Consider the following 19,643-nt stretch of genomic DNA (forward strand, 5'->3'; position numbering starts at 1 on the left):
TTTTTTTTTTTTTGGTGTGTTGCCGGAGTTGTGGGCGGGTGGGTGCATGGGGGCCCAGCCCTGGAGCAGGGTGCCGCCGGTGCATCGAGCCACCTGGGGGGCTCTTCAACTGGTGGGGGAGATTGTCACACCTTGCAGGAGCTTTCCTCTCCTCAGGAGCTCCCTCTGCAGGAGAGGGAGATACAGGAGAGGTGGAGGAAGATCTCAGCCTGGGTGTTTATTGTCTTATGTAGTCTGGAAGATGAGTGGATGGTGGGGTGGGTGCAGTTTTCTCTGTGGTGGGGTTGGGTGGACTGTCCCGGGCTCTGTGGGGCCGGGCGGCGCTGCTGCACTGGGCCCTGGTCTGGATGGGCCTGGGCCCCCTTTCCCTGGCGGGTCGCGGAGTGTGGGGGTGCCTACTGGGGTCAGCGGGGGAGCTGGCCCCAGGGAGGGGTCACTTGCCCCTCCCTTCCTTCCCTCCCCATCTCCAGCTGCCTCCCTCTTCCCGCTCCACCACAACCACCCACACATGCAGGGCCTTGGAGTAGGGGTATGTCACCAGGGTGCAGAGGAGGCTACCCCCCCCCCCCCCCTCTGTCCCCTTCTGGCTGCCTCTGCCTCAATTTTATCCCACAACTTAGACATTCACATTACTCACACTCTCATTACACATACATATAGGATCTTGGGGGTGGGCACGATACACGGAGTCCAAAGTACCATCAGGGTGTACACCCCACCCCTGGCATCGTTGCCCACCTCTCAATTTTAAATACACATAGACATTGAGGGCTAGCAGGAGGGACCATGCGCTTACCTGCTGCTCTCTGGCAGGTAGCTCCATGCCCTCCTGGGTTTTAAATGCACCTTAGAACACACATGCATCAACACTACAATGAGCGGGTGGAGGGAGGTTTGGAGTCTTCTCTCACCCCCATTCTCTGCGACCTGCTGGAGCGGGGGGGCTAGGAGGAGGAGTTGGCCGTCCGACTGCGGTCTGGAGTGTGGAGCCTTCCTGCTGCTGCGGAGTCGGGGCGGTCTGCCTCCCCCCACCGCAGGGAAAAGGGAAACACCACCTGGGTCTGGGTGCAGTTCCCCCCTCCAGGGGCGGGGGCACCTAGACCCGGTTTGTAGAGTACGCTTGGGGATTGTGATCGTGTGTACAACGTCTCTTTATGTCTGTCTCCACGTTGGTTGAGTGTGGAGTAAGTGCATATGAGAGCATGAGGGTGGGAATGGATGTTTGTATCTGTGTATGCCTGTATGTCTGTGTCTATATGTCAGGTTGGGTGTCAGGCGCCACCTCTCTGGGGACATCTCAGGCCCTCCAAGGTTTGGAGGCCTATCTCCCCCTACCACCACTTCCCCTGCCAGTGGTGGACCCCCTCAGACATCGGTGCGTTGGTGGTTCTTTGTGTCCGGGGATGGGCGTCCAGGTACACACCGGCTCACTCCTTGGCGGCCGCTTATCGGGGCCTGGAGCCTGGGGCTCGCTCGGGCCACTTCGGAGGTGGGGTGCCCCCGGCCTCTCGGCCTGGGGCTCGGTCACTCAGGTGCAGCTGGCTGCCGGCGGAGCTCACGGGCGCGTCACTGCAACTCCCCCTGGCTTCTGCTCCGCGGCTGCTGAGTGAGCCCTCATCTGGGACTCTCCTCAGCTCTTTCCGGGACAGTGGCGCAGCTGCCCCTCTGTTGGTCTTCCTTGGTCTCTTGTGTTCTGGGGGCCTCTGGATGTCTGGAGTTTTGATCTCCTCCACACCTGCTTCATGCCTGCTTCCCTATTTTTTTACTGCCTCACAGGTTTGTCAAAGCAATTGGTCAACAGCTGTAACGTAATGTTCTTGTGATTACAGCCTGAACAGGAAGCTCCAAGCTTGTCACTGGGGTTTCTTCTGTGTGTTAAACAAGTATGCTTTTATCCAAACCTGACTAGGTATGGTCAATTGGCACCAGCCGAACACATTTAGGAAGTTAGTGGCTACAGAGGGGTTTAACAAAGGCCGCATAATGCAAAAATATGAAATGGATGAAGAAAATATGGCTATGCATGTGCAAACTGTTTTAAAAACCAGAGAAGCTTTAAAGGACAACAATTGTACTTTACTTTCACAACCATGTTTTACTGCAATGTTTCACAATGGCAGGGTGTGATAAATTGCTCTAAAAAAACCCTCCAGTGTATTATGGAATTTAAAATAGACTTTAAAAACATATGACATCACTTTACTTTCTGCCTCTACTCACACATTTTTTATCAAAAACTTTCATGAGGTCACAAATTCAGAGTCTGTGACAGACTGAATTGATAAAAAAATCCACTTTCATTGTCGTTAATGAAGATCCAAAGTCCAGAAAACAGGGAAGAACAGCAAATGTCAGGATAAGCAACATGATGCAGAGACAGAGACTAAACAACAGGAAACAACTGCTGTCATACAAAACTCAGAACTCCAAACACCAGAAATACAAGAATCCAAAAGCAAAAAACAGAAATATTTTTTTCATTACTTAGTAGCATCACTCTTATTAAGATTGTTATTAACTGACTGTTTTTAATGAACGTGAGAATACTTACCGGAATTTTTCAGGATAAAGGTATTTATTGTGTTTTAAAGATTTCCTGAGTGTCCCTGAGCCCACGCTTGTGTGTTCTGGCCTCACAGCTGTGCAGCTGTTACTGACATGAAAGGAAATTAATGACCTACACATGAAAATACTCTGAGGTCTCTTGAGAAGGTTTGTTCTGTGCAAAGATTTTGTTTTGGAATTCAGCTTCTTTCAGCTGCACGGTCGACAAGCAGATCCACATGTTTGATTTTGGTGGAGTTAACAGTAAAAAATGTACTAAAGTTTAATCAAGTACAAACTTAGAGAATTGATGGTTATAAGTGATGGATTTAGACCTTTTATAGTTTAACATTTATAAGAATCTGACCTACTGCCATGAATTTCCTCTTACTTAATGTTTGCTTTGGTGTTCCTTTGCCTTTTTTTTCTCTGACTGCTGCAATTTAAGCCGCACAGAAGTTTAATAAGCATCAGTTTAAATATTACAAAGTAAAGTAATTAAATGCCAGTTTGTAAAAAATAGTCTACAAAAACATCAACACTGTTTCAGTAACTGTAATCTGTTGCTTCAGTCCCAGAGGAGTGATGGATTAACTGTGGGAACCATATGGGAACACAGAAACACAATTAAACCTGAAAAACAACCAAACAGTTTAAGGACTCACCCGTGGAAGGATTCAAGGAAAAGAGGTCAGCAAACAGACTCAGATATTCAGAGCAGAGCTTTGTAGAGGACAGAGCTGCTTCACAGATCAGTCTTGTATTTTGTCTGTTCTGTCTCTGTCTGCACTGCTCACGTCCTTCCTCAGACCGCTGTGCTGTGGACCTGTCTGTTCACACTGCAGCAGAAATATAAAAGCACCACCCACTGAAACTATGTGAGACGTATATAGTGTGTCATCTGAGCCTCAGCAGAACGTTTGAATGGATGGCTGTGCATTTTGCACCCCTTTCTTAAGGTATTGAGGTTCTCTGAAGGAATAGCTTCATGGTTTTATTTTTGCCTCTGATGTCAAACAGCTGCTGATGGTGCTGGTTGGAGCTCTGAGAGAAAACAAAGGCTGATCCTATGAAGGTTTCATCAGCAGGAATGAAACAGAGCATCCAAGCTGAGAAGAAAGAACACATTCAGCCTCAGCCAGTAGCAACTTTCTCTTGTTTCAGACTCTCAGCTGTCTTTCTTCCTGCTGCCTGGCACGTCCATCTTCATCATCCTTTTTCCAGTATTTCCTCCCTCCCTGCTCTGCACATGTCCAGACCCTTTCAGCCTCTCTGACTCTGAGCTGTCCCTCTGATGAACTCATATCTAAATCTTCAGCTCGCCCTTCCGTCTTTTTGTCAGTGCAACTGTCTCCAAGCCACACATCACAGCAGCTCTCACTACTGTCTGTTATGGCTCTAGCAGAGCCTGCTGTGGTGTTTGGCTGTGTGGGTGGGTCCTGCCCTCTGTCCAGCCTTTGGTACCACCTCTCTGAGCAGCTGTTTCTACTTAGCAAACATGCCAGAGAGAGAAGAGCTCCAGTGTCAGATAGTGATGGGAATTCCGGCTCTTTCTAGAGAACCGGCTCTTTCGGGTCGGCTCACTAAAAAGAGCCGGCTCTTTCAGCTCCCAACTGGCTCTTTGGGTTGTTTTGTTGTTTTAATTAATTTATTATCGACAACAATATAAAATTGTGCACCAAAGGAATTACTAATGTAAACAAATGTGGTTTTATTTATATATGTTTATATAAATATATATGGTGGCCCCTAGAGACAAAGCACGTATAAACTCCAAAACACGTTGCTAGCGTTAACTGAACTTCCAAAACAGAGCTACCTAGATCACTTAAATTACACAATTGGAAGCATATGTCTATTGTGTGTGTATTTATACACAAACACTCATATATATTCCTATACGTCCTGGCTTGTGTAGCCACTAGGTAACCAAAGCTCAACACTACCCCTAGCATCCTGGAACACCTCCATTGTGTTTTGGAATTTGTATCTGTTTTGGAGGTTTCACGTGTTTTGGAGTTTTACGTGCTTCAGAGTTTGTATTAGTTATGTGTCGGTAGCGAACCAATGCGTCTTAGAGCCGACGCATTGAAGTGAAATCTCCTTATTGGGAGCTGTGTTTTTTTGTTTTTGTTTCTTTTCCCTCTCACACTCTCTCTTGCACTTTTTGTCGCTTCACTCTGCACGTGAGCCTTGTGCTTGTGCTGAGCAGAGGGGGGAGGAGCAGTATTTACACTCGCAGTAGCACAGGAACCAGAGGTGGGACCAAGTCATTGTTTTGCAAGTCTCAAGTAAGTCTCAAGTCTTTATCCTCAAGTCTCAAGTCAAGTCTCAAGTAATGTCAGGCAAGTCAGAGTCGAGTCTCAAGTCACTGGTGTAAAAGTCCGAGTCAAGTCACAAGTCTGAAATTTTGAATTTCAAGTCCTTTCGAGTCTTTAAAAAAAAAAAAAAAAAAAGGTAAATGGTCTGTATTTGTATAGCGCTTTACTAGTCCCTAAGGACCCCAAAGCGCTTTACATATCCAGTCATCCACCCATTCACACACACATTCACACACTGGAAAAAAGCATGTTGCAGTTATGCTAAATGTAAATATTAGCAGAGGTGGGACCAAGTCATTGTTTTGCAAGTCTCAAGTAAGTCTCAAGTAATGTCAGGCAAGTCCGAGTCGAGTCTCAAGTCACTGGTGTAAAAGTCCGAGTCAAGTCACAAGTCTTAAACTTTGAATTTCAAGTCCTTTCGAGTCTTTAAAAAAACCCGAAAAAAAGCATGTTGCAGTTATGCTAAATGTAAATATTAGACCATGTAATTTTAAAATCTGTGTTTTTCTCAACACATGACAAAATAGTGAACTTAGAAAATATACACAAATTGTGAAATTGCACCTCTTTAAAATGCAGCTCAATTAAACCTAGCTCCAAGAATAATTTTCACCGACAGTTCTGAGATAAGCTGCATGTTATTCTTGGATGCGGTTGTAGGACCGGCTTTAAAATCGCATGACAAAAATATCATACACATTAAAAAAAACTGTATCACCAACGTAGCCTGGACAACATTTGCTAGTTAGATGAAGTCAGCTATCTCATCTTAGCATATTTATATGCATATTTATAATCATACGGTTCTTGGAGTGAGTGCATACACTCATGAAGTTTAGTAACTTCAGGTCACTGCAACAAGCCCAGGTACAGTTTACCGACGGATGGGTGCAGGACCTTGAAACGCACCGTGTAGAACGAAAGACCATCGTACGTATCATAAGTTTACCAGTCTCACAAATCGTCGTCATAAATACACATTCGTTAACCGTTTATTAATAGGACCTTTGAGCTCAACGGTAATTAATCAGTAGTGGAAATAATTTCTGGTACCCATCACAGAAATGTAGCAGTGACAATAATACTGTATGCTGTAATCGCACTGGGCAATTAGTGATACAAAAACCTGTTTTATCCTGTGAATAAAAGTATATGTTTTTGTCAATGTACCATGGTAATAACAGAAGCGAAACACAATATTCTGTCAGGACAATTCACTATTTATGCACAATAAATAAAGGAGCATAGCGCGACAATTTCTGTTCAGCGCCAGACTTGCTTGTAACCTATATCACCAATTATGTTATGAAAATTACGCATTAACTACAACAGAAGACTGACCTTTGTGGAAATGCTTGGAGCAGACTAACCTGTGAGCTGGAGTGTTCTGGGACGTTATATTTGGTCTTTGAATGGCAGCAATCCAGGCCATCCGTCGCCTCTTTGTTACTTCGGAAACATGGCTCGAACAATTTCTCTTAAACGTCGTAATCCGATAACAACCGATCTCTTTACCCGTCGGCTTCCCGTGGCTGTCATGCGACCGGCTATTGCAGTTAATAATACAACAGCTTCTTGCCATTTTTGTGTTTCTTTTTATCGCTGTGTGACTGATTTCAATTGAAAGCCTGCGTGCGCTAGTACCTCTTGCCACGAGTTTCCAGAATCCTTTGCGGTTTTACCCCTGAATGACGTCACATTTTCAATCTCTATATAATATGCATGTAAAATTTTATATTTGGGGTGAAATATCAATTTGAATTTGAACTCGGTTTCAAATAATGAGCTTAAGTAAAGATTTAAGTTGCAGTTATTTAAATCTTCACTCAAAGACAAGTATCTTTTACAGTGTATATATAGATGTATAATAAACAGGACACAAATATTGTTCTTTTAATATCTTTGCATTACTAAATTTGGCTCAGTGCTTACATATATGAAAATGTACGAGCTGTGAAAACTATTCCTGATAGAATGAAGAGTAGACTGATATATTAAACATTCCTTTATTGGGTGAGAAAATCAGACCATGTCATAACTGCTTTAAGTCATACAGAATAGATATCAGAGCCTTAAACAGGCTGACTTCTGCTAAATGGGTCAAACTGGGCAGAAAGTATACAAACACATAACATCCTTATAGAATATGATGTAACACTATAGATCAACTTACCTCAGAATATATAAAGCATATAAACAATTACAGCAATATGATGCAACAAACACAGCAGTGCTACTAATCCAAAATACTCAAAGCTTCATAGAACTGAAACAAACATTTATTTTTAGCTCCATTGTGCTGCTGATACATACTTTAGGTTTCTGAATATTACACTTGTTGCTGCCTTTCATAGTGTGTAACTTGAAGGCCCTGAGTACTTTCTCCCACACTGAAAACACTGGAATGATAAAATTATTTGAACATTACCTAATAAGACTGATTCAGGACAGACTGTTAGTTATTTAAACTTTCCTAGCAGTCCTTCACAAACAGGGAACAGTCTATCTATTCTCTCCATCTGTCAGCTGCTGCTGGCTCTTCCTCCTCCTCTTCCTCACACACTGCTGAGTTTGTCCTGGTGGATCATCAGGGGTACAAAGCCTCACAGATGATGTGCAGCAGTGGGTCCCTCAGTCTGTCCTCACTCTGGACACTTGCAGTTGTCACACATGGAAATCAAAAGTTTGATAAGCTTCAGATGTGACTTTGAGGGATGCAGACCCTGAATTAGGCTGTATCCTTCGGAGCCTGCGTTTGTAGACCAATTACGTTGCAGTAATGCAACAAAGGTTGTCCCAATGTGAAGGCTGCTCCAAATGTGGCCGACAAATGCGTCCTTCATTTCCCTGAATTTGAAGGAAGAGTCGGGTGTATCCTTCATGGCCCAACCTATCCCAGAATTCATAGCACAGCCCAGCCAATTCCAGTTTCCAACAATGGTGGCAGCAACTTACTTTTAATATTACTCTTATTACTCTTTCTGGTTCACAAAATAAACTTTAAAAAAATTTTTAGGAGATGATGTAGGTGTGTAAACTTCAAATATGACTAGAGCCGGTGAGAACAGGCACTTTGTTGTCAACCCCCCCCCCCCCCCCCCCCCCCCCCCCGTCTTTCGCTAATTAGGTTAAACATGATATACAAGTCATCTAGATAACTTAAAAAGGTTATCGTTTGGCTTTTTCTCAGTGTTTTATTTGTCCCTGAGTAAATCTGTTTGGCTGAGATTAAAGTTAGTTTAGATTAAATAAAACTTTATTAATTCACACAGCTGAATAAATGTCAAACAGAAAACTGATTAAACAGAAGTGTGAGATGGTCGAGAATTTACTCCAGTATCCTGTTATATTTTAGATAGCAAGGAGCAGACGGCTGAGTTTGTTAAACTAAACTGAGTCAGCTGGTGATGCAAATCTGAGGGCTAGACCGTCCAGTTTCACAGCCTCTCACTTCTTGCCTTCTTGGTCTGCAAAGGACCCAGCCCACTTCGACCGCAAAGGCTGGGTTCTCTGAAGGATGCGGCTGAGGTTTTGGGACACAGTCAGTCTCTGTACTGCACGTACGGCACTGTACAGCTGCTTCCTTGTGCTCTGTGTCGAGGAGGCTGCTGATCATTTAACTGTTCTGACTTCTTTTGTTTAGACCAGCTTCTAGGTAGAGTTTTATTTTGATGATGTTATTTGATTAACCATCTGCATTAGTTGAAGTATTTAATAGTTTAAAAGAAAACGCACCCAGCTTTGCTCTCTTGCTTCTTTTTTCAGACTCACTTTTTGTAACTTCCTTTTTTCTTTTGCTGCTCTCCTTCTGTCATAAGTCCCCCCTGACACTCCACCCTGCCTCCACCTCTCTTCTTCCCCTCTTATGTTTGGATGGTTGCCCCCAGATATTTAAACTCATCTACCTTCAGCAGTAATTGACATCTCTGCGGATGTAGTGAATTTCACAATTCAACAGAAAACCCTGAAATAGTTCAAATGTTGCTCAGTTATTATAGTAGTTGACAAATGAGCTGTAACAGAGTAGCCCTTTATATTAATTATATTGGTACATGTAAAATCATCATTTTTAGAAAAGATAATTTTAGAACTGATAAAAAACATTTTCTAATATTTGTGAAAATTACTGTTTATTGCCAATTTATTTACAGTTTCTAATGAGTAAACTAAGGGATTACTATTGCAAAAACGGTAATTAGATTACCGTTACTTTCCTGTAGGAACGCTGCGTTACTGCGTTACTAAAACCATGATTTTTTTTTGCAAGAATGTCTCATGACAGTGACGTAAGTGTAACCCGTGTAATTGTTACGCCTGCTGTTCTGCGTTGTGTTTTGGTGTTGAGGCAGGAGACAGTGTCGAATCTTTGGCTCTTTACTGCACATCTGCAACACAGAGATACATGTTCGATCCGTGCGTGTCACGCGACTGCCCGTAACCCTCTCCTCCGGCCATGCTGAAAGGAGCTGTGCCCTTAATGTACATTAATGTAACGAACCAAATACAACAAATTATTTCAAAACATTGACTTAAACTCTCAAAAAACAAAAAGCACAAAATAAACAATATGTCACTAAAAAACATCAAAACAACTTATAAGAACAATAAATGAAAGACTGCATCTCCAAAACATAAAAACATCTCCATACCTGCAACACAGAGATACATGTTCGATCCGTGCGTGTCACGCGACTGCCCGTAACCCTCTCCTGACGAAGAAAGAAAAGGTGCATGCTGTTACACAAAAGGAGAGACTGACGCGAGTAAACTCTCAAGCCGCTAGCGATACGGACTAGCTTAGCATGCTAGCATATTAGCCGAGTTCTCGGCTATAACTCATTATAATTGTGTATTAATGAACTCGTCCTCCACAAAACTTATCCCAAATGAGTCTCTTAACGATAAACAAAAACGCGGCGGTACGGTCGTATTCACACTGAAGCTTGGGATCCGAACAAACTTTGATTAACTGAGAGCAACGTGGCAGTGACTTACCTCCGGCCATGCTGAAAGGAGCTGTGACCGGGGCACACATGCACGCGCCTACGTCACCACGCAGCGCACACACGCACATGAACGCACACAGACCGAACACACAGATAGGAGAGTGAGATGCAAAAAAATGACATATTTATTCCAAAAAGGAAAGTATTTTGGGTGAAATTCACAAGTGTTTAACACATATGTTACATTCACCCCCCCTGAATTTCACCAAAATCACCACACATCTGAATGGTACTGCAGTACCAAGAGGCACAACGACGCTGAACTACCATCACCTCCGGAACAGGTAACCCAAGGATCTTATCCCATAGTTCAGTTAAAAACTATCCATAAATGGATTAAAAGAAGTTGGATAGGTTGATCAGGCCTCCAACCCTTTCAGAACACAAAGGTGCAGCCTACACCTCATCAAACGTGGTCCCATAAAAACGCCCAGGGTGGGTGTCATGATGCCTCAAGCAAGTACAACACATTCATAATACACAATGGGATGACCCAAAAAAAAACAGTCTATGTCAGAGGCCGAGCCTCCCGTGGCGGTAACAGGCCCCATGTAATAGGCTTCTGGACCATGTTTTCTATCAGCCTGTTGACTGACTTTACCACCCGACCTGCTCTGGTAACCACTCTGCTTCGAACATTGGCATGGTCAGAGTCATGTCTTGGCAAGTTGGATGGCTGCCCAGTATACGGCTGACCAGAGGTCTGATTGATGTCTGAACCAGAAACAGGAACAGTCTGCGGAACAACAGCGTCCCCATGACAGGCACCTGGAACAGAATCTGTGCCAGACTGTGTCGAATCAGAGGTAGCGGAACAGTCAACCGGAGTAGGAAGAGCAAAGTGCTGGGCCTGACCAGCAGGGCTTGCTGGAATGTCCGTTGTGCAAGTCTGAGAATCAGGTGGGGCATTGTCCACATCCGCACCATCACATGAACCATGCTGACGATCCGTGGACTGTGAGGCATGCTCTCCTGCCGCGGAATCCACATCCACTCCATGGCTCAAATCCGAAAGGACCCACAAAGAAGTCCTCGCTGCGGTAGACTCTGTCCCTAGACTGCCAGGGTCCTCCAGATCCCCATCAGCACTGAGATCCCCCTCACTGGAGAAAACGTCTAAGGACTGACTTCCCAACGAATCCTGGACAGGAAGGAAACTCACGTCCAACAGAAGGTTTCTGTGTACAACCTTACTCTGGCCTGAAGAGTCACTGATCCTGTAAATGTGGGTCCTGGGGTGCCTCTCCACAACAGTGTAAACCTGAGGCTCCCACTTGTCTGCAAGTTTCTTCCTGCCCCGCTCGCCTTTATTGGCAAGCAGGACGCGATCCCCAACGTTCAGAGACACACCTTTGATTTTCTTATTGTATTGACGAGCCTGATGCTCCTGCTCATTGCTGGTGTGCTCCTGGGCGATCCTGGCAGCCTCAGACAAGTACGACAGAAGAAGCTTGGAGTAGCCGTTAAAGTCCACCACAATGGGATCATGCAAAACAGACTTGAACATAACGTCGACCGGTAGTCGTGGGACACGGCCGAACATCAAATAGAATGGGGCATATCCAGTAGTCTCGTGAACAGTTGCATTATAAGCAAAGGTCAATGTCTGAATCTGCTGCGGCCATTCCTGTTTGGCTCTGAGAGGGAGAGCTCGCAGCATGTTGCCAAGTGTGCGGTTGAACCGCTCCGTGCCCCCATTCCCCATAGGGTGATAAGCTGTAGTGTGAGACTTGGCAACGCCCGAAATCTGCAGAAGCTCAGAAAATAGTTCACTCTCAAAGCTGGGACCTTGGTCTGAGTGAATACGCTCAGGGAAACCATATACACAAAAAACACAGTCCCACAACTTTCTGGCAACCTGCTTGGCAGTCTGATTCCTGCACGGGAAAGCAAAGGCCATTTTCGTGAAGTGGTCAGTTGCCACAAGCACATCCACAGAGCGCTTCTTTTTGTCCTCTGCTGACCAAAAGTCAATGCAGATGAGCTCCATGGGAACAGAGGTCTTAATGCTCTCTAATGGGGCTCGTGCTGCAGGCTCTGGAGTCTTGGCAAGTATGCACCTTCCACAGCACCGAACATGCTCCTTCACATCCCTCTCCATATTGGGCCAGAAAAAACGCTGCCTTGCTAGGTGGAGGGTGCGAACTTGACCCTGGTGCCCTGCCAAATCATGGACACCTTTCAAGGCCTGCACCCGTAAATTCACTGGCAACACCAACTGGAGTCTCTTTGTTTTGCTCACAGGGTCTCTCGTCTCCCTGTAGAGAATGCCATCTCGAACCTTGAGCCTCTCCCAGTGCTTCAATAGGGCCAGTGCCCTGGAATCCATATCATGTCTCTCACGCCTGGAAGGGCGCCTCCTGCGGGCTACAAGCGGCAGGACAGCGGAGATGATGGGATCCTGAAGTTGGTGGTCCTCCAGCTCATATAAGGTAAGTGATGGCAGTACATCATTGCCAACTGGCTGCAACTGCTGAACAAGGTGGAGAATGGAGGCAGCTCTATTCTCCGCAGCGGTTTCCCAGTAATCATGGTGAGCCAAGGTAGCCGTGACTTCCGACGAACTGTAGAAATCTTCTGAGGCCAGAGCTGGAACAGGTTGTTGGACAACCCGAATATTTTGGACACCAAACCTGAAAGCGTCCTGCACCTCATGAGCCGCCGCACCTTCTGCATTCCGCACCAAGTGCTCGTAGGGCTCTTGAAGCAAGCGCCCACCGATAGGTTGATAGGTGAAGGGGTCACGACTAAGTGCATCTGCTACAACATTCTTTCGACCTGGGATGTACCTCAAATCAAAGTTGTAGGATGACAGCTTGGCCACCCACCTTTGTTCATAAGCGTCCAGCTTGGGTTTGGTCAATACATGAACGAGCGGGTTGTTGTCAGTCCACACTGTGAACTTGTGCCCCATCAACCAGTGGCTGAACTTTTCAGAGATGCTCCACTTTAGGGCCATGAACTCAAGGCGATGGGCTGGGTATCTCTGCTGTGACCTGCTTAGCGCCTTGCTCGCGAAAGCAATAGGGCGTGCCTTATCCCCGTCGATAGGCAATTGTGACAGAACCGCTCCCAGTCCATCCAGAGAAGCATCCACAGACAAAATGAACGGTCGTGAAAAGTCAGGATGAGCCAACACGGCACAGTTAAGGAGGTCGTCCTTCAGTTTATGAAAGGCCTTGTCACATGCAGGGCTCCAATCTGCAGCAGTCAACTTTCTGAACATGCCAGCACCCCTCCCAGCGTGACTAGTCCGTCCCTTCCTCTTCTGACCAGCCGTCAGAGCAAACAGAGGCTTGGCAATGGCTGAGCAACCAGGGATGAAGCACTGATAGAAAAAGACCATTCCTAGAAAGGACTTAATCCTCTTCACAGAAGGAGTGCAACCATCCTTCTCCATTAGAGCCTCCCTTGGCATCTTGGAAACCACTTCCACCTTAGCTGGGTCCACAGCCACTCCGGTCTGGTCGATGACATGGCCCAGAAACCTGACTGACTTCCGCAGCAGATGACACTTCTTTGGACCCAACTTGAGATTGTTGTCTCTCAACCTTTGAAAAACAGCTCGGAGCCGGCACAGGGCTTCCTCTTCAGTGGGAGCAAAGACCAGGAGGTCATCCAAGTAGCAGAGCAGACTGGTGAAGTTGAGGTCACCAAAGATGTTCAGCATCATGCGCATGAATGAAGCTGGGCTATTGCAAAGCCCTTGTGGCATCCGGTTGTATTCGTAGAGGCCAACAGGCGTCGTGAAAGCGGTGTACTTCTTATCCTCCTCACACATTGGGATGTTGTAAAACCCAGAGGTTAAGTCCATCGTGCTGAAGAAGGCATTGCCCCCAAGCGCGGCAAGGCAATCCGCTTGGTGAGGGAGTGGATGCGCATCCTTAAGAGTCCGCGCATTCAACCACCTGAAGTCCGTACAAATCCGCAATCCGCCATCCTTTTTCCAGACCATGACGAGGGGGGATGCATACTCGCTGATGGATTTGCGAATAATCCCTTTCTCCTCCATGTCAGTGAGTACCTGCCTTAGTTGTTGGTAATGAGCAGGGGGTACTCTTCTGTAAGGCATACGGAATGGGCGTTCATCAGTCAGGTGGATCCGATGTACAAAGCGTCTAGCTTCGCCACAGTCAAGCGGGTGTCTAGAGAAGATGTCCTCATACTGCTCAATTAGCTCAACGAGCTCTCTCTTTGATTGTAAGCTGGCATGGCATGAGTCAATGTCAAGATCACCCAAACCTAGGGAGCACAACCTGTCATTCAAGTCGGCCTCAGTAGCAGCTGGCCCACTGGCTGGTACCTGGGCCATACTCGCCATCTTGCAGGAGTCCTGCTGGAAATCAAGGTCCTCCACCGCAAGGCAAGATGAAACAACAGCAACCCTCGAGTTGCGTTTCAAGGTCAGTGGTTTTGAGGAGAGATTGGTCATCTTCAATGGCACCCACCGATCACCCCACATGGATGTGATCACCCGGCCAACAAGAACGTCTCTCGGCCCAGACCCAGAGGTGCACGGTTCCACGATGATCGTGCTGCCTGGAGAGACTGGCACATTGCTGGGTAGCCTGCCCCATACCAGATGTTCACACCGTGGGAGTAGTGTCACAGCACGAGGCAGTTTCACAGTGCCAATTTTGTCGGGAACCTCCTCACCCCTCCATCTGGTGGTGCACGACATCATGTCCAAGAAGTGCTCATAGTCAAGAAGCGAGTGCTTGCTTCCCACAGACACAAGCTTCCAATAGTCATCAGAATGTTTCATAACTCGCATCAGGTACTTGAGAACGTTGGAGCCAATGATGAGCTCATCACGCTGGCCCGACACTACCAAAACTGGTACAATGCATTTCACACCGTGGACAGTAAGTGTCAAGTCATAAACGCACTTTGGGTGGGTCTGCTTCCCACCACAGCCAACCAGCACAATCCGTTCGGCCGACTGCGGTCCACTCACAAGAGCCCCAGCCTCTCTAAGTGACTTCTCGGCCTCTTCACTCATAGTGCAAGCCATAGACCCGGAATCCATCATGCCCCTCAAGTTAACCTTGTCATTCACTGCAACTTGGGTGTAGAACAATTCACTAAATGTGGGCACTACTGCTGGTCCCAGAACCACGACACGGTACCCCTCTGGCATTGTTGAACAGGTGTTGACATAAAGAATTTCGAGATCCGATTCATCATGATTGAGGGTATTAGGTTCTTCCCCCACACTGCCCCTCTCCAAATGTGGGTGATTCAGTTTTCCGAAGGCCAACCCTGCCTCGCGACAGCCCCGGCCTCCCGTCCCTCACGACGACTGTGACAGTCCTTTTTCCAATGACCAGGAGCAAAACATGCAAGACAGAGATTCTCTCTCCTGCAGTGCATGTGAGTGGAATGACCAGTGTTGCCACAGACCTGACAATTCTTCTTAAGAAAGGGCCCGCGGGTAAGACGCTGCGAAGGTGTAGATGCAGGGGCTGCAGTCTGCACATTCTGACATGCAATCACGCGATCCAAGAGGCTGATCAGAGCGCGCATGCCAGTCACATCAAAAGCTTGGGTGTCAGTCGAACCAAGCTCGCAACCAACTGACTGCTGACTAGGTTGAGTGGTCACAGTGTATGTTGGTGACTGTTGGAACTGAGGAGTAGGCGTAGGCACCGGACAAGAAGACACTGATGTCCCAGAAGGATAGGTCGTCGAAACATCAGCTAGAACAGGAGTGAAGCAAGTTGCTGTGGGCGAAAGCTGACAAGCGAGGTTTGAGGCTGCTGCTGTAGGCTGAGACTGCAAGGCGACACTGGCCTGACCAGGCTGTGGCGCCATCGCTTCTTGAGGCACAACAGAGCAGTTGTGGCTAACCTCTCTCCTCTGTGAGGTGTGGGAACTGCCCTGACTGCGTGCCCTGAGTTCACGCTGGAAGCTATCAATGCGTTCTTGAACCTCAGTGGTTGTCCACTCCTCAGCTGCTTTGATGCTGAGCCTGTTCGAGAGGATGGGGTCGGGGCAATACTTGATGAACATCATCGAGACCTCACGCCCTGGGTCCTCAACATTACGCCCCTGCCTACGCAAGCACTCGTCAGCAGCGTCAATAGCATTGTTTAGCCTTATCCAATATTCCATCACTCCCTCATGTTGTAATGGTTTGGTGTTATAGAAGTCAGCCATAGGCATAGAGGAGTAAGTCAATACGCTAAAGTGCTGTTTCAGAATGTCAAATATCAATTCAGGAACCTGGACATGGTCAAGTGAGGGGTTGTGACGTAGGGTGACCCTCACTACATCCTTAGCCTTCCCCATCAACCTAGCCAATATGTCACGTGATCGCTGGTCTGTTGGTGTGTTGCGTTTTACAAAGTACATTTCCATCATCTCGACCCATTCATGAATGGAAAATTTATCACTGCCATCACCCCTGAAAACTGGTGGCTCCTTGACGTCTGATTGCAAGACCAGTTTCACCCCAGACAAATTTAGCTCAGGGGGTCCCTGCTCAGCCTTAGAGCTTTCAGTAGGCATACTGCTCCCCTTATCACCTTGCAGCTGGGCTACGATGGACTGACCAATCTGATTGGCCAAGTCTGAGATGAGTGTACTCAACTCAGCGCTGCCAGCTGTCTGCGGGATCTGAATGTCACAGGGGGGAACCTGGAGACGAGTGGAACAAAACTTGGGAGCAAATGACACACCAACTTTAGGTGTCTGAGCCCCATCCCCAAGAAACCACCCTCGCCCCAAACCAACATTAGAGGAAACCTCCTCATCAGGAACACCAGTTGCCTCCGAACCAGATGCTGGCTCCATAATGATGAATAAAGCACAATCACAAGAAACAAAATTCCAAATAGTGCAACTGAACAAAAGCAAACACAGTATTCTTAACTAGCACTTAATGTTATTCAGGATGAGAATTGAGCAGATTAAATGTCCAAGCTCATTCAAAAAGTCCCGCACAAGTTAGGAAAAGCAACCAACTTGGAACGAGGGCAATCGCGAAGAGCTCCCCACGGTGATCGAGACGACGCCGATGCTTGATGAATCCAAAGGGTCACGGCACCAATGTAACCCGTGTAATTGTTACGCCTGCTGTTCTGCGTTGTGTTTTGGTGTTGAGGCAGGAGACAGTGTCGAATCTTTGGCTCTTTACTGCACATCTGCAACACAGAGATACATGTTCGATCCGTGCGTGTCACGCGACTGCCCGTAACCCTCTCCTCCGGCCATGCTGAAAGGAGCTGTGCCCTTAATGTACATTAATGTAACGAACCAAATACAACAAATTATTTCAAAACATTGACTTAAACTCTCAAAAAACAAAAAGCACAAAATAAACAATATGTCACTAAAAAACATCAAAACAACTTATAAGAACAATAAATGAAAGACTGCATCTCCAAAACATAAAAACATCTCCATACCTGCAACACAGAGATACATGTTCGATCCGTGCGTGTCACGCGACTGCCCGTAACCCTCTCCTGACGAAGAAAGAAAAGGTGCATGCTGTTACACAAAAGGAGAGACTGACGCGAGTAAACTCTCAAGCCGCTAGCGATACGGACTAGCTTAGCATGCTAGCATATTAGCCGAGTTCTCGGCTATAACTCATTATAATTGTGTATTAATGAACTCGTCCTCCACAAAACTTATCCCAAATGAGTCTCTTAACGATAAACAAAAACGCGGCGGTACGGTCGTATTCACACTGAAGCTTGGGATCCGAACAAACTTTGATTAACTGAGAGCAACGTGGCAGTGACTTACCTCCGGCCATGCTGAAAGGAGCTGTGACCGGGGCACACATGCACGCGCCTACGTCACCACGCAGCGCACACACGCACATGAACGCACACAGACCGAACACACAGATAGGAGAGTGAGATGCAAAAAAATGACATATTTATTCCAAAAAGGAAAGTATTTTGGGTGAAATTCACAAGTGTTTAACACATATGTTACATAAGCGAGTGCGACGTTCGTGACAAGAGCTGTGTGCAGATCAACAGTGGATCATATATCGAGTGCGGGAGAGAGTATGAGCGTGCAGCCTGCTTTACAGGTGAAAATTGAGCAAAAGGACCGCTGAGTCTTTGACTTTATTTATTTTCTGCTGTGTTTTACTTGCATCTATTTGAAAGACTGAGTGTAAACACACACACACACAAAAAAAATAATTTATGTGCTGGAATGTGCAGAAAATAGGTTTAAATGTTAAACAAATTTCTTCCAGTCAGAGAATGGTGCATATAATTAAATTTTTGCTTGATCCATAAAGTTAAAAGATTAAAACTAATAAAACAAGTTTTAAAAAAGAGACTTTTCCATTTGATTACATTTTTTATGATGGATTATGCAGAAAAAGTAGAATTGGGATGAAAGATCTATCGCTTTATCACCTATTCAGGTTGTAAATTGTGTTTTTAAAAAGTAACTAAGTAACTAAGTAATTAATTACTTTTGAAAATAAGTAATCAGTAAAGTAATGGGATTACTTTTTGGGGGAAGTAATCAGTAAGTAGTTACTGATTACTTTTTTCAAGTAACTTGACCAACACTGGTTATAACCCAAATGTGTTCTATGGTGTGACGTACAAAAAAATCAAACAAAATATTAAATATTAAATGCAGTTATTTTTTTGTCATTTAAAATTATAGTATTAAATAAAAAAGGGCTCAAGTCAGATAGATTTCTATACATTGTTATTTTCAGTTTTATTAATTTAATTAATTAATATGAATAATTTTAAACCAGGAATGCTGACCTCTGACTTTTTCCACAAATGCATGAAAAACTTTTTTTGATAATGCATAAACACATTTTTAAATTCCTTTTGTCTAAAAAATTCTTCAAAGAGTAGTTGTCAAACAGCTAACAGATCATCTGCAGAGAAATGGCTTATGTGAAGAGTTTCAGTTTCCGCTTAACCCAAAACAGCAGAAAGCAGAACACTGCTCAATAAGCTCTCTTTTCTTTTTCATGTATTGGGCACAGATATCAACAGGAATGCTCAACTACTCGGACCTTCCCTCCTCAATAGATTTTGAGGTCTTCTACAGGGTGGGCCATTTATATGGATACACCGTAATAACATGGGAATGGTTGGTGATATTAAAGTCCTGTTTGTGGCACATTAGTATATGTGAGGGGGCAAACTCCTCAAGATTGGTGGTGACCATGGTGACCATTTAGAAGTCGGCCATCCTGGATACAACTTTTGGTTTTTCAATAGGAAGAGGGCCATGTGACACATCAAACGTATTGGTAATGTCACAAGAAAAACAATGGTGTGCTTGGTTTCAACGTAACTTTATTCGTTCAGATCGGACAAACCCATAGACCATGGGTGTCAAACTCGAGGGCCAGTGTCCTGCAGGTTTTAGATATCACTCTGGGTCAACACACCTGAATCAAATGATTAGTTTATTACCAGGCCTCTGGAGAACATCAAGATATGTTGAGGAGGTGATTTAGCCATTTAAATCAGCTGTGTTGGATCAAGGACACATCTAAAACCTGCAGGAAACCGGCCCTCAAGGCCTGGAGTTTGACACCTGTGCCATAGACTTTTCCACAGTCAAAGAGGATGCTAGTATACATGTGCAAAACAAAAATGAGAGATCTGGATCTGCACATGAGTTATTTGAGGTGTTACAACTATACTTGGTCTAACCTGCAGCTGTGGATGTCGTGTCTTGTGGAGTGAACGTGATGTTTCACTGTAGAGGATGTAGAGATGTTTGAGTCTGAGGTTTTGATTAGAGTGACCCTGCATGGCTTTTA

General features: G+C 45.6%; 1 protein-coding gene and 1 long non-coding RNA gene across 3 annotated transcripts in view; both read right to left on the reverse strand.

Annotated features, from left to right (window-relative positions):
• The window catches only part of LOC146665552 (scavenger receptor cysteine-rich type 1 protein M160-like), a 55,751-nt gene extending 51,840 nt beyond the window's left edge, over nucleotides 1-3,911 (reverse strand). For both annotated transcript variants that reach the window (XM_085413280.1, XM_085413281.1), the window contains exon 1: nucleotides 3,210-3,911. The gene's annotated coding sequence lies outside the window, so the exon portion shown is untranslated. The remainder of the gene's footprint in view (nucleotides 1-3,209) is intronic.
• A 5,312-nt stretch (nucleotides 3,912-9,223) lies between these two features.
• LOC146665553 (uncharacterized) lies at nucleotides 9,224-17,758 on the reverse strand. The gene is made up of 2 exons (XR_014912625.1): nucleotides 16,838-17,758; nucleotides 9,224-9,574 (listed from the first exon to the last, which is right to left on the reverse strand). It is a non-coding gene; the product is annotated as an uncharacterized LOC146665553 (long non-coding RNA).
• Nucleotides 17,759-19,643: the final 1,885 nt, after the last annotated feature.

This window comes from Rhamphochromis longiceps, linkage group LG7 (genome assembly GCF_057381845.1).
Source record: "Rhamphochromis longiceps isolate RC_006_pf linkage group LG7, R_longiceps_female_GT1.1, whole genome shotgun sequence".
Taxonomy (NCBI): domain Eukaryota; kingdom Metazoa; phylum Chordata; class Actinopteri; order Cichliformes; family Cichlidae; genus Rhamphochromis; species Rhamphochromis longiceps.